Genomic DNA, 12905 nt, shown 5'->3' with positions numbered 1-12905 from the left:
AAAAGGCGGCAGTCCACCGGATACACACGGCCAGAGTGTTGCTAAACGGTCGCGAAGAAAATACGCCGACTCAAGTTTATTTGCCTGTTTCCGTTGCGTCGGTCTGACGATACTGATCTCGTATACAGTAAACCTGAGAACGAAACTTCCTATGCACATTCTGTATACATACTACTCCTCCAGACTGCAATATAACAAGTGTGAAAACACGATGTCAATGACTTCGGTTTTCATATTTCCGTCATAAATCGGTAAACAGAACGTGTATTTACTACTGCCCTAAAATTTCCATATAATATTGACTAATTGATAGAGGTGACAATGAAAAAGTTTACTGTATATTATAAGTACAGGTTATTATACGGAAATTCCCGTGATAAAATATCAAAATCATTAGTAAAGAAAAGTCGCCGCGACATCACGGGCTTATCTTGTAACCTATTTACAACACTCGTGTGGAAAATCAAAATGTACACGGGTGGTACCGGCTTGTATCTCGTGTGAGATTTGAGTTCTTGTGATCTGGTGGGTGAACGTCGGGATGACTTTACAGTCAAAATCAAATGAGCGGTGAGGGGGAGAAGAGCGTTCTGTCAAAACAATTTTACCGTAGACTCAATTTTAACGACCAATCTGCAGCGTTGTATTTATTATAAATAAGAATCCAAAAATAGAATATAAATACACACATACACTCGATTAAATTTTCTGGACATATATGCGACGCATGAACGAAAACGATCTATTGTAAAAGATATGAATTGGAACTGCCTGTGACGTGTTGTCTGGGCGCCGTTTCGTCCTACAGTCAAATACAGAAACAAAAACTGATTTATTTTCTTATGCTACGACCTGGTTGTTCATGCATTTCGTATTTACTTCTTGTTTCATCCCTTAGAAAACACAAGTCTTTGCCGTACGATCAAAAGAAAAATGTCCACATAGTAGTAACCAACATCGTTCTGGCGTTCCTAAAAAAACACTGCATTGCTTAGTAGCAAATAATCACGGTAGTGCAATCCGACCATGCTACGTTTCACAATTATTATTATTACTTGGCAGTGATTATTAATACAGTACAAAAAGAAAACTCGTTGAATTGTTCTGAAATGCAAGTAAATTTCAATTTAGTTTCATCGATTCTGGTCGCATGCAAATGCTCGACACCTTATAGGTCAAATCGCTAATCAGCCAGTCAAAATACTCGGTGATGCCAACGTGTTCAAATTACCAAAACGGAGGAGATTTGCCGATGTTCCAGCTCGATCTTTTACCTATGGTTTTGATGGGAAGACGGCACGTTTTTGTTTTTTGAAATCAAAACATTAGTTGTTTTCGATGATAAACTGACCATTTGAAGACATTTTCGAATCGAAGCTTTACCCATTCACGCTAACCACAATAAACGTCGTACTGTTGAATAGGCGTCAATGACTACGGTAAAATTCGTAAGATTGTGGGTCAGGAGTGAGTGTTGTATTGACTTGGGTATTGTGTTTTACATTCCAACAGGAAATTTTTGCGTGGTTTTATTTTCGCGCTTTTGGACTCACCGCGAAATTTAAACCACGCGAATGATTTCTACTTCTACATTTAATTTATTGCAATGGATATCCGAAAGCCTGTAACCTAATGTTATTGACATTGTTTACAGTCTTACATCGTCATGTCCCAGTGTTACCGATGATTAGACCATGGAGGTGGTTAGACAGGTGGTCAGTCAGTTCGCCCCAATGCACATTCGCCCCAGACCAGTTCGCCCCAAAGTCAGTTCGCCCCAAAGTCGGTTCGCCCCAAGTTTACTGGTGTTCGTTTTCGCGGTTATGCGTGCAAGGAAATGTGGTTTTGAAATATTTTAAAAATTATACTTAAGTAAAAACCACATCGAAGGAGGCTGATCGCCGCGATTGTAGCATATCGCCCGAAGAGTCGAATCGGTGTCGTGCCATATGCGTCGTGATAGCGATACTTTGCCTTTTTTTGCCATGCGCTGTGATAGCGATTTTTTGCCCCTTTTCGATTGACTTATCTCCCCTGCTTGCCTTACAAACATGAATGAACCAACCAATCAATCGGTGTTGTGTGGTTTCGGCGTTCCAGTTTTAACGCACGGATTAAAAATACGGTGCCGCCATCTTGAACGTTCCATTCAAAAGGGGGTGGTGTGTGTCACAAGGACTGTGGTCACGCTAAAGGGGTCACGAGACTTGTTATAATTATATATATATATTTGTTTAGTTTTCAGAAGTGAAGAATTGTTATCAAGGGTTTATGAATGCAAGAACACAGTATTCATTTTGAAAAAATAAAACGTAGTAGTATTCTGTGTGTTTGTTCTCTGCCATTGTTGGCTCTACAATGCGTGATAGTAGTACACCATGCACACACCATCAAAAAGGTGTGACCGCGACACCTTTTCAGTACCGAATAACACCTATTAAACTGGGCGTCTAGAAGACCCAGTAACGTGGAGCTTTGTGACATGAAGTTGTGGTACAGCAACAACCAATTTATTTGTAGTCCATTGTATATGTGTTTTACATTCATTTTGTGACGTACACCGTTATTCAAGTCAAGGGGAAATGTTGAAAATCATATTTGATTCTCAAAAATAAACATTACTCTGCAGTTTGTGCGCATACCTAGTATATCGCGAAACAATTGACCACACCCACTATTAGACCATTAACGGTACATGACTCGTACCGCCCATGATCGGCTTTGTATGAGTACATGAGAAGGGCCGCCCGTTAATCGATCTGACAGCTTGCACAATCACCCATTAGATAAGACGCACGCCGCTCATCGATCTATTGTTTTGTATCAACACCTCCAGTATCTATTAGGTAAGTGTTAAGTATAAGGCATTTAAAGTGAGTGGTTAGCGCATATTAAATATGCAAATTTGCAATTTCCAATATATAATCCAAATATCCAATCAGCGTGATTTGAAGGGTATAAAGTCTAACAATTTCTAGGGTACTGCAACCACTCTGATTGATTTATCATCAAGTGAACATACGGCATACCTCTCTCAGCAGCTACGCTCTGACTAGACGATATTTACCTACCACGATATTGTGACCCACCCATAGTCATACTATTGTACCCAGCACGTTATCCTATCCATCGACAGCAAATTCTATTTCCATTTTCGATTATATTTTGTATTGTCAACCGCTGATCGACAGACTAAGATTCTATTTCGATAATCAAGATTCATTGTTAATCTCAAACTCTATTTCGTTTATCAACTAAGAACTAAATTCAATTTAGTCAATCTCAAATTCTATTTCGATTCTATTACCACTGTTTAGCAAACATTTGTACACGATACCGAACAGTACTGCACAATTTCATTTGTATCTAGTTTGTATTTTCACAGGAATATATATCATCATGAATACCAGACACCAGGAAAGCCGCCGTATCGCAGTAGTAAGATGTCCATGTGTGAAATGCAGCCAAGAAGTAACATCGCACCACCAAGCAATGCAGTGTGATCAATGTGATCGTTGGCAGCACAGAAAGTGTGCAACAGGTGAGCCTATACCTCATAACCAATTTGTTTTCGACAGTTTTATAAATTACATTATACTTTAAATTGTGTCATATATGTACACCAACACGTTATTTATATAATGTTTTAATAACAGCAAATCATTTTTTACAGGAATTACAGCAGCCTTTTATTCAGATGCGGTGAAGCATGGTAGAGAGTTCCAGTGGAAATGTTCGCGATGTGTAATCGAAACAATTAGTGCACAGAGAGTCGAAGTCGTTCCTGAGGTGGGTATCATTTTAGATGTTATTAATAAGCCAATGTTACGAACAATAGACTATTATACAAATGCGAATAACAAGTGTTAATGGATGTGTAATGTGCTAAGTTAATTAACTCATGTTTCTATCACTGTGACTATTTTCAGGATACAGATGCTACCGAGAATGTAGTGGAGGATCCACGATCGCCTACACCACCACCAGATGCTATAGAGAGTGCGGCGGATGATACTATGGATATTGATCCACGTTCGCCCACACCACCGCCATCGGCAACGCAACGCTTTGCCCAAGACTATGACATTGAGCCTGTTCAAGCTGTACAGGAGATGTCAATGGAGGAACCAATGGTCGATATGAATTTGTCTGCACCTGAACAAGAGGAGACGTCGTACACAGTTGTGGATGGGTCTACCAAAAGGCAAAAGAACAAACTAATAGATTCGTGTGGGTACACATATTCGGTTAAAAGAAAGACCAGCAAAGGCATTCTCTGGCAGTAAGTAGTACTATTTTCTCTCTATCAAGTACACATGCATGTTAGACATAGACAAACTACGTAACGATAATGGTGTTTGTAAACCAACAAGCTTTGTAGATTGAATAAACATCTAGGGGATTTACATTTTCGTTTACTCAAACTGTGATTGACAGGAATTTTGCATACATTAGCCACCATTTTAAACTCGTGATTTTCACTGGTCGCGGCATGTTTCGACCGAAAATAACAACATTTATACATCAAAAGCCCAACCAGACGAGTGTAATCGCTAGCGTACATATTCATGCCCCCGTGGATATGTATTTGGAACCACAGCTTGATCTCCAAACATCGTAAATGGCATATTTCACGGAGCTCCCGCCACGATGTGAGGATTAACATACTAATACGGTGGCCATCTTGACCCTTATTTATAGTATCGGTTCCCCTTTAAGGGTAAATAGTATTCAGAAGTCCTATTCATAACAACACTAAAATAACAAATTATCAGATTGACTGTCCAATATGCAAAGAAGAAAAAAACTTACCACAACAATCGCGTCTGTTTTCCACTGTTATGTAATATATGTCACGTGGTCTGAAAAGGTTAACCCTCCACCAAGGGTCAAATTCTACTGCAGTAAGAGTACACGTGCCGTGACAGAAATCTGTGTCTTTATCGCCATCCACGGCCTTACCAGCTTCTGCGTGCCAGACAGTGGAGCTCTGCTCCGCTACTTTTCCCAATGCTACATTTACCAGACCTGTTCAGATTCAAGTATTAGCGCGATTTTACTTACGATACACGATAATCTATACTTGTAGACCAAATACACATGTATTGCATCGATGCTTCATTCAATATTAAACAAAAAAGCACGAAATACAAGATTGTTCGAAGGAAGAATAAGTGGTTTAAAACATAGATAGATCATAATATTGTTACTACGGTTGTTGCTAGCGAAATTTGTATATATACCCGTTACAAAGTTCATTAGTAAACAATTGATTAGATGTTTATTTTAATTTTCAATGTGACAAACAACGAAAATAAAAGCTTGGCTGTAAAAATCCATTCATAATCACAATAAACTGTCAATCATGACTGCGATTGACATGCGGCACGGGGAAAACATGGATGGTCCAAATTCCATTATTTACCAAAATAGAGTAACACAGCTAGGAACTCTTAGACCCATTGCTCCCATATTTGCCCCTTCGTCTCTCATTCAGAATAAACAACGTCTTAGAAAATTTAATTTCTATCAGGTTCTTGTGACCGTTTCCGACGTTATACGAAACTGAAATTCATTCACTCATCGAGCACTGCTCCATTACTGGAGCTGTGATTATAAAACAATGCTTCTTTCGTTTAAAAAAATCGTTTTCAAGTTGTAAATGATGATAACCTGTGACTAAACCGGTTTCTTATCAGCAATGTGTCACAAGCCTGTCTTTTACTTCTACCGAGGCTCTTGGCTGGAGGTGATCACGATTTATTAGAATTCTGTTTCAGACTGCTTAAAATTTAATATTTTCGTATGCATAATGTCGGGTAGCATCCTGATTGTCGTTATTAGTCATGTAACTACCTACGTCATATGATCAATAATCGGGATCATAGTAACATAACGTGGTGGCACACTGTTAACTTGAACGTGATTGATTGCCGGAAAGCGACATTAGCATTTAACACCACGATATCGAAAGCGTATTCAGTCAACACGTGTAGACTCAGTGATCTCACATCGAATACTACTTCCAAATGTAAGTCGACATAGCGTCGTACGAGGTTCAAAACTGATCAAAAAGAGGTGGTCCAAAAGAAATTGAATCTACACAGAGGCATTCGTTGTTCTTGTGGAATATTCTATTCTGTATGTGGGTTTTCTGTCACACATAGAGCCTTCTTTGTATTAATGTGACGTCCAGAGCACGCTAAGTTGAACTACGTTTGTTATTTATTGTACTTGTGGGCGATTAGAACAACTACAATAAATAAAATAAGTTATCACAGTTTTGTAAGATATTTGATAAATTTTGTCATATTGATATATATTGTGATATTTACTGTATTATATGAATGATGTGCACATACCACAGTATATTCAGATTGTGGAGGTTAGTTTGACTGATCAGGGCTGTTCCCTAACCCAAGCAGTCTTATATTCACCAATTTAACGTTAAACACAACATCACGTATTCGACTATGCAACATATATAATATATTCTCGTGCCTAAATCATAGTGTTCCTTTTTTTTTTATAAAACTATGTTGTACAGCTAGTAGTACAGGCTTATACATATATATGTTCAACTTGTCGTTTGTGTTAGCAATGTAACTTACGCCATGATGGTGACAGCAGAATTACTCTCTGTCCGAAAGCTTAAATCGATACTTACCATATGGAGTTGATGCATTTCCAACTGATGCGTACATCGCCAGTATAAATATATACCGATACATTAGAAAAGCTGCAACTTGCGGTATCAATAGGAAGAAGAGGAGCCGGTCAAAGAAATAATAATGCGATTTGTGGACACAGTTCTTTCAACTAATATATAATGATGTTTAATATTATGCTAATAGTGTCACGTGACTAAACAGCTGCATTATGTACCATATTAAGTCATGTGTAAAATAAAACCGGGTGGAACTCGACCTAATTGCATACGTCATTTTCCGGACAACGTCATCTCTGACCTTTGTAAGAAATGGATATTATTATTAGACGCAAACAATTGGTGCCCCCGTCTGACGGAGTTGCTGTCAAACACAGATTACTTTTTGTCTGGTACCAAGCAAGATATGACATGTCACTGTCGGTTACAGGATTTACTGAAATCGAAAGTTGAATCATGGGAGTACGTCGTAAATGTCTGCACTTTGATTTCATTTAAAATTAACTCGACTGCAATTCCAAATACTAAATGATTTTGTGTTACAATATACAGTGACTATTGTATGCACTTAAGAATTATGTACTAGTATCTTTTTTTACTGGAAATTAATAACAGATCAATTTTGATGTGTTATGCGGTAATTACATGCACAAATACATCCAATAGAGACATAATTACAGCAAATTTTAAAGTTCAAACTTGAAATGACCGTGACCACAAACATGCGACTTTTGAGCATATCCACATAGAGATAAATGAATACATTAAAGTTTCCATTACAATCTTGACAGTTTTGTTTCAGTTTATATCACGTTTTTATCATGGTTTGCTTCAATATTTCATAGCTTTTAGGAATAACAGAAACGATTAAGAGGCTGAACGCACAAACAACACGAAGAGGACTGACGTCAAGGTATTTTTCCATCTCCATCCTCACACTATGTCATTAAGGGATGTCATTGATTACAATACAGAAGAAGGATCGTCTTATATTTTTCCAAGGGTTGATTACTATCATATTGATCATATTTATTATGCTTCGAAATATGTCTCGCACGGAACTTGAAGAGATATTCAAAAGCGTATGATGAACTTGTTTAGCCCACGATGAAATCTAAAGATAAACTTCGCACCAGCTAGTTTAGCGCGTATAACAAACTATGCCAGAGAACAAAACTATTCTACCCACACACAAAGCATCGTGTCACTAACACGTGTTCATGAAATCGACACATGTCATTAGTAATATTGCAAGATTGATTGTATATGAACACTTGGCAATTCATCACAGCTAAATATCAAATTAAGAACAGTACGGGATAACACAGGGACATGTTCTTTGTTGTAACGCCACTGGTATTTAAATGTGCTTTTGCATGTTATTTATAACAAAAATCTAAGCCAAACTAAGAAAATATTGCATTTGTTCACACATGAATTGTTCTGATGACGACAATACATCACCATATTTCATTTTTATTTCTTTTAAGTTTGTTATTTTAATTTATGTATGAAGTAGGTAGTAAATAAAATAAGAAACACACAACAAACAAAAGAGAAAGAAAGAGTTTGTCTCAGCCGATAATGTCTTCGAGATCTCTGTAACTGTAATTGCCCGGGTGCTAGATTGGCGTGAACGTATACGATGTTGTGATTACACGGAACCTCCAAGTTCAAATGAGTTAGCTAAGCTTCTGCATCTGAAAAGTCCAGAGAATCATTTTTTATTTGAGTTTTTCCCGGGCTTAACTCATGAACTTGGTACCACTCGATCGGTGATGATATTAGATATGTAATAATTAGCCTCCATTGGTCCCGGTAATCGGGTGTAAGTGCTTGGAGTTTAAATTAACAACGTCAGAGTGGTATGAGTTGTACGCGGTTTTTCAAAAATAATGTCTTTCATTAAAGTCATTCTCGAAGTCAATTGCTGTCAAACGAAACAAGAAATATGAACTCTTAAAAAACGACTACATATTTTCTGATTAGGGGGAGAGGCTGAAAGAAAGATACAGAGCTCTTCACGCCCAACACGAACAGTGTACTTATTCTAGGCTATGATATTCATACTCTTTACTTGAGATGGAAAGTAGCAGGGGTGTCTTGTGTCAAATATTTCTTGGCTCGTATCTTGTACATTTATAGAGATAATTTCAAACAAGAACAATACTACGCAACAGTAAATTAACAGTGATAGATACACTAGGGTACTGTGAAGATGTTTGATACATTTTTAGAAACGGTTTACGTAAACTACTGGGGTATATTTGTGTATATTTTTCTGCTGAGATTTGACTTCTAGAAATGAATCGAAGAATGAATTCCCCAGTCGTTATCACCTTGTTGATAATAGTTGGAATGGTGAAACAATCGACATTTCACGTAGGCGGAATTGCGAGATGCGTATACAAAATCATCATGTAAACAATTATGTCGTTATGGAAATAGGGTATTACACGTAACCTCGCACAATAATATATGTAATGGTTATAGAGCCCACATAGCATCCACTTGAAACAGTTACTCCATGTATTGTGTTCATAGGTTACAAGAACATTTTTATTACGTATGGTGGCGCTAATCTAGAATCTGTATAACATAGCGTTCTAATGGTATGTCTTCCAGTCTTTGGTGATCAGTTTGACAATGCGGGGAGAATTGTATCTAAGGGACTGGGAACTTACGTAGATCTTAGAAGACTAACGGGAGAACAGCTGTGCCAAGCTGTAACAACGCCTTTATCGGTATAATTTGGCATCATAACTATTGACTTGTACAATTCTATAAAATCAATCAATAAATATATATAGCGTAGCAGTGTTACTCACAAAGGCACTGTGACTAGGCTGTTCTGAATGTTTGCGCGATAACTCGATTCTTAATTTTAGTTTTTAAACCAAAAAATGCATATATAATTCATTTTTCAGCGTTTTAAGTCTAACACCAGTATTCTATACTTCTTCATATTCTTGGCGTTTTTAGTTCCTAGGAGTGGTGACGACGATAACAACATATTATATGACTTATGATTTGGAGTTCGTAAAATAAGCGCAAATGGTTGACGAGATCTTATTGAGAATACCGCGAGACTTGTTGTTTGTTCCATAATCCCCATCGCGTTCACTGTTCCATAAATCTATGTAACCATGGCATTGGAGTAGAGCGAGGAAAAGAACAAACGAAGCACCGTTTGAGGAACAAAATTAAGTCTCGAGGTGCTCACGCACTTAACGAGATTTCAGCGGCTGATTTCCAACTGAGATGACCGACATGACGACGTAACATTCCGTTTTCCGTAGATGCACTAGGGATCAATTAAAGTAAACTGCAGCGTTGAAATCAGAGTTACCTACATTATACAGTCTTTTCTAGTTGGTGAAGATTCCACACAGCGGTCAGGAATTTGTAACACTATTAGAGAATGATATATTATATATATATATATATATATATTTTATCATGTCATACAAGGTCGATGCGTTATATTGCGGAGCTGTTCAGCTTACAGGCGTATGACATTGCCATCATTGATTCTGCTGTATACTACTGTATGACTACCCGGACATACCCTACGTGGTCATACACACCGTGTCTACACTCTCAGCTTGTTCTTATACCCCAGGTCCTATATCATACGTACCAATGAATACAACTGGGAGGCTTCTCACAGTCATGATATCTTTTTACGAGCGAATGTTCAACTTTATGTATAAAATCTTCTTCACAGCGTCAGTAAAAAATCCAGGAAGTTCAACGTAAAAACAATATATCAACGAATATTACGGTGACCGATATTTTCACGGGAGCAGAACTCCAAATCTGGGGTCGGGACATTTTGACGGAATTCCCAAGACCGTTGATACCAAACGTGTTCCAGTGGGGGTGTTGTCAGCCAGGCCACCTAAGAGGTTACCGAAAGTATAATACATGCTCTGCCTATTTAGTTTTCAGAAATTAGAAGATATTATGGATAGCGCCGACGAAGATGGCGTCATCGTTGTTTCTATGGAAAAAATTACGTGTGATTTTAACTTATGTGATAATGATATACTTTTTAATTGAGGTGTGAACCCTGTGAAAACCTGCGTAAACCTTCTTTTTCACAGGTCACGAGAAAACTCGCCTTTTTAACGCGCATGCTGGCGCTAATAGCTATCTAGATGCTGTATATCATGGCGTTCCGATGGCGTGTCTCCCAGTGTTTGGTGATCGGTTTGACAATGCGGTATCAGGGGGAAAACCGCTCCTCTGAGCGTTCTCCACACTTGTCAGGGGGGAATCTCGTCTCGTCTCTCTATCGCATCCCCTTGAGGTACGGGATCGGGAAAGTCACTTGAACTTTACAGTCAAATAAGACACACACAACGAAATACGTTTCAACTCTCGTCTTAGTCAGTCAGTCGAGCACTCTATAAGACACAGCGCCCTGGGGAAAAGTCCCCAAGACTATCACAAGGCTGACCCAAGACTCTGCTAGACTGCGTCAAGACTCGCCCCAAGACTCTCCAGGACTGGACTTGTCGTGGTGTACTCGCCAAGACCAACTAAAACAACTCTATTCACTTTCAAAATCTTAACCAATTACAAAGCAGTAAAAAGACTCTAGGGCGTAACCTTCAATCATAAAGCCAATCACACTAAGTACTGGACACGTCATATCTTTTGATTAATCGTTCACTACATTAGTAATTGCGAATACCAACTGTCAGAAATAGTAGTCCGAATAGCGACGGTTATCTCGTAATTAGTTCCAAATCACTGAGTCGACAGACATAACACAACAATTAGCTAGTAATCAGCTAATTAAGTCGATTAACAGATACGCAAAAACAATTTCATCATAGCGGCAAGAATTGTATCTCAGGGTCTGGGGCTTTATGTTGATCTTAGTACCAAGCTGTAACAACGGTTTTATCAGATGATAGGTGAGAATGTTTAGTGTGGTGATAGAACGCACAGGTGCAACAGTCTTAAATATATAACTGTAGAAGATTGTCGAGATGTAAGGAATCAATCGAGATAGCAGAGATACTGTGGTAGTGATACAATCAGGATATTTATTTGTATACAAATAAATACATTGGATAATGATAATACATGTAGTGATAAAAACTTGGTTCCCAGGCGTTGGCTTTGCAGTCACGCCTAGAGACACACAGCCCGTGGAACCTCAGTTCCCTCATCATGCTCCCCTTAAGAGTCCTCTTCTATTTATAAGTGAAACCACGTGTCGATACGACGCCTAACATAGGTCAACGTGGTTGTTCAGAACTTAATAACATGCCAAATAAGGAGTGCTAGACAGTCGGGGTGACATTTGACATAGCGCGCATGAAAGTGTTAAAATGGTCCAGGCTTAAACAATACATCAGAAAATTATATATAGGTGTTGGAATGTGGAGATTAAAGTAATATTGCATAGACAAGTTAACACGTACTGATATACACAACTGAATGTCAGGTCATACGTACATGCGCTCCAGATTGGTGACACAGGTCATGATGTGTGTTGCCATTTCTTCATGTTCTGTGTGTCTTTCTATAGGTACACCCAGCGTGTGACGAAAATGTCAGCAATTCTCAAAGATGCTTCCATGAACGCCATGGAAACCGCAGTATTTTGGATTGAGCACGTGATCAAGCATGGCGCGGGGCATCTCAAGGTCTATGGGCAAAATCTAACAACGGTTTAATTCTATTTGCTGGATGTTGCGACTTATATATGCGTAACTGGCGTACTTATATACGGTATTTTTCATTGTTGGCCGTTCGCGTAGAATGATATCGTAGGATACACACACAGTGAAAGTCTGCATAAAATTCACATGCTTCAGTTTGTTTTTAAAAAAGGTCACTCTATTGGTATACTAATGACTATTTCATATGACAGGGATTTTTTTGAATTCAAATTCCGAACGTTGTTAGTGGGTTAATGTTGCCTTCATATGAATATGAGTTGTCACATGGGCCGCACCAAACATTATAGTTCTTTTCAAGTGACTGCATAATTTTGCTAAGATTATTAATTAAAAGTACGTACCAGTAATTCAAATCGCATGTTATTTTGTCCGTGGCAGTAGAAATAAAAAAAAAGGTGGAAATAAAAAGCACAACTTAATGATTGAACATTGTCTTTGTAATCATTGCTGACTATCGGTATAATTGTGGATGGTAATTACAACAAGAAAACAAAGGGCAGATTAAAGTTAAACCTCAATGGTCTTCTTTTGCATATGGT

This window comes from Saccoglossus kowalevskii, chromosome 12, assembly GCF_978046115.1.
Source record: "Saccoglossus kowalevskii chromosome 12, keSacKowa6.1, whole genome shotgun sequence".
Lineage (NCBI taxonomy): Eukaryota > Metazoa > Hemichordata > Enteropneusta > Harrimaniidae > Saccoglossus > Saccoglossus kowalevskii.
The sequence above is the reverse complement of the archived record's forward strand: the minus strand, read 5'-3'. Positions refer to the sequence as shown.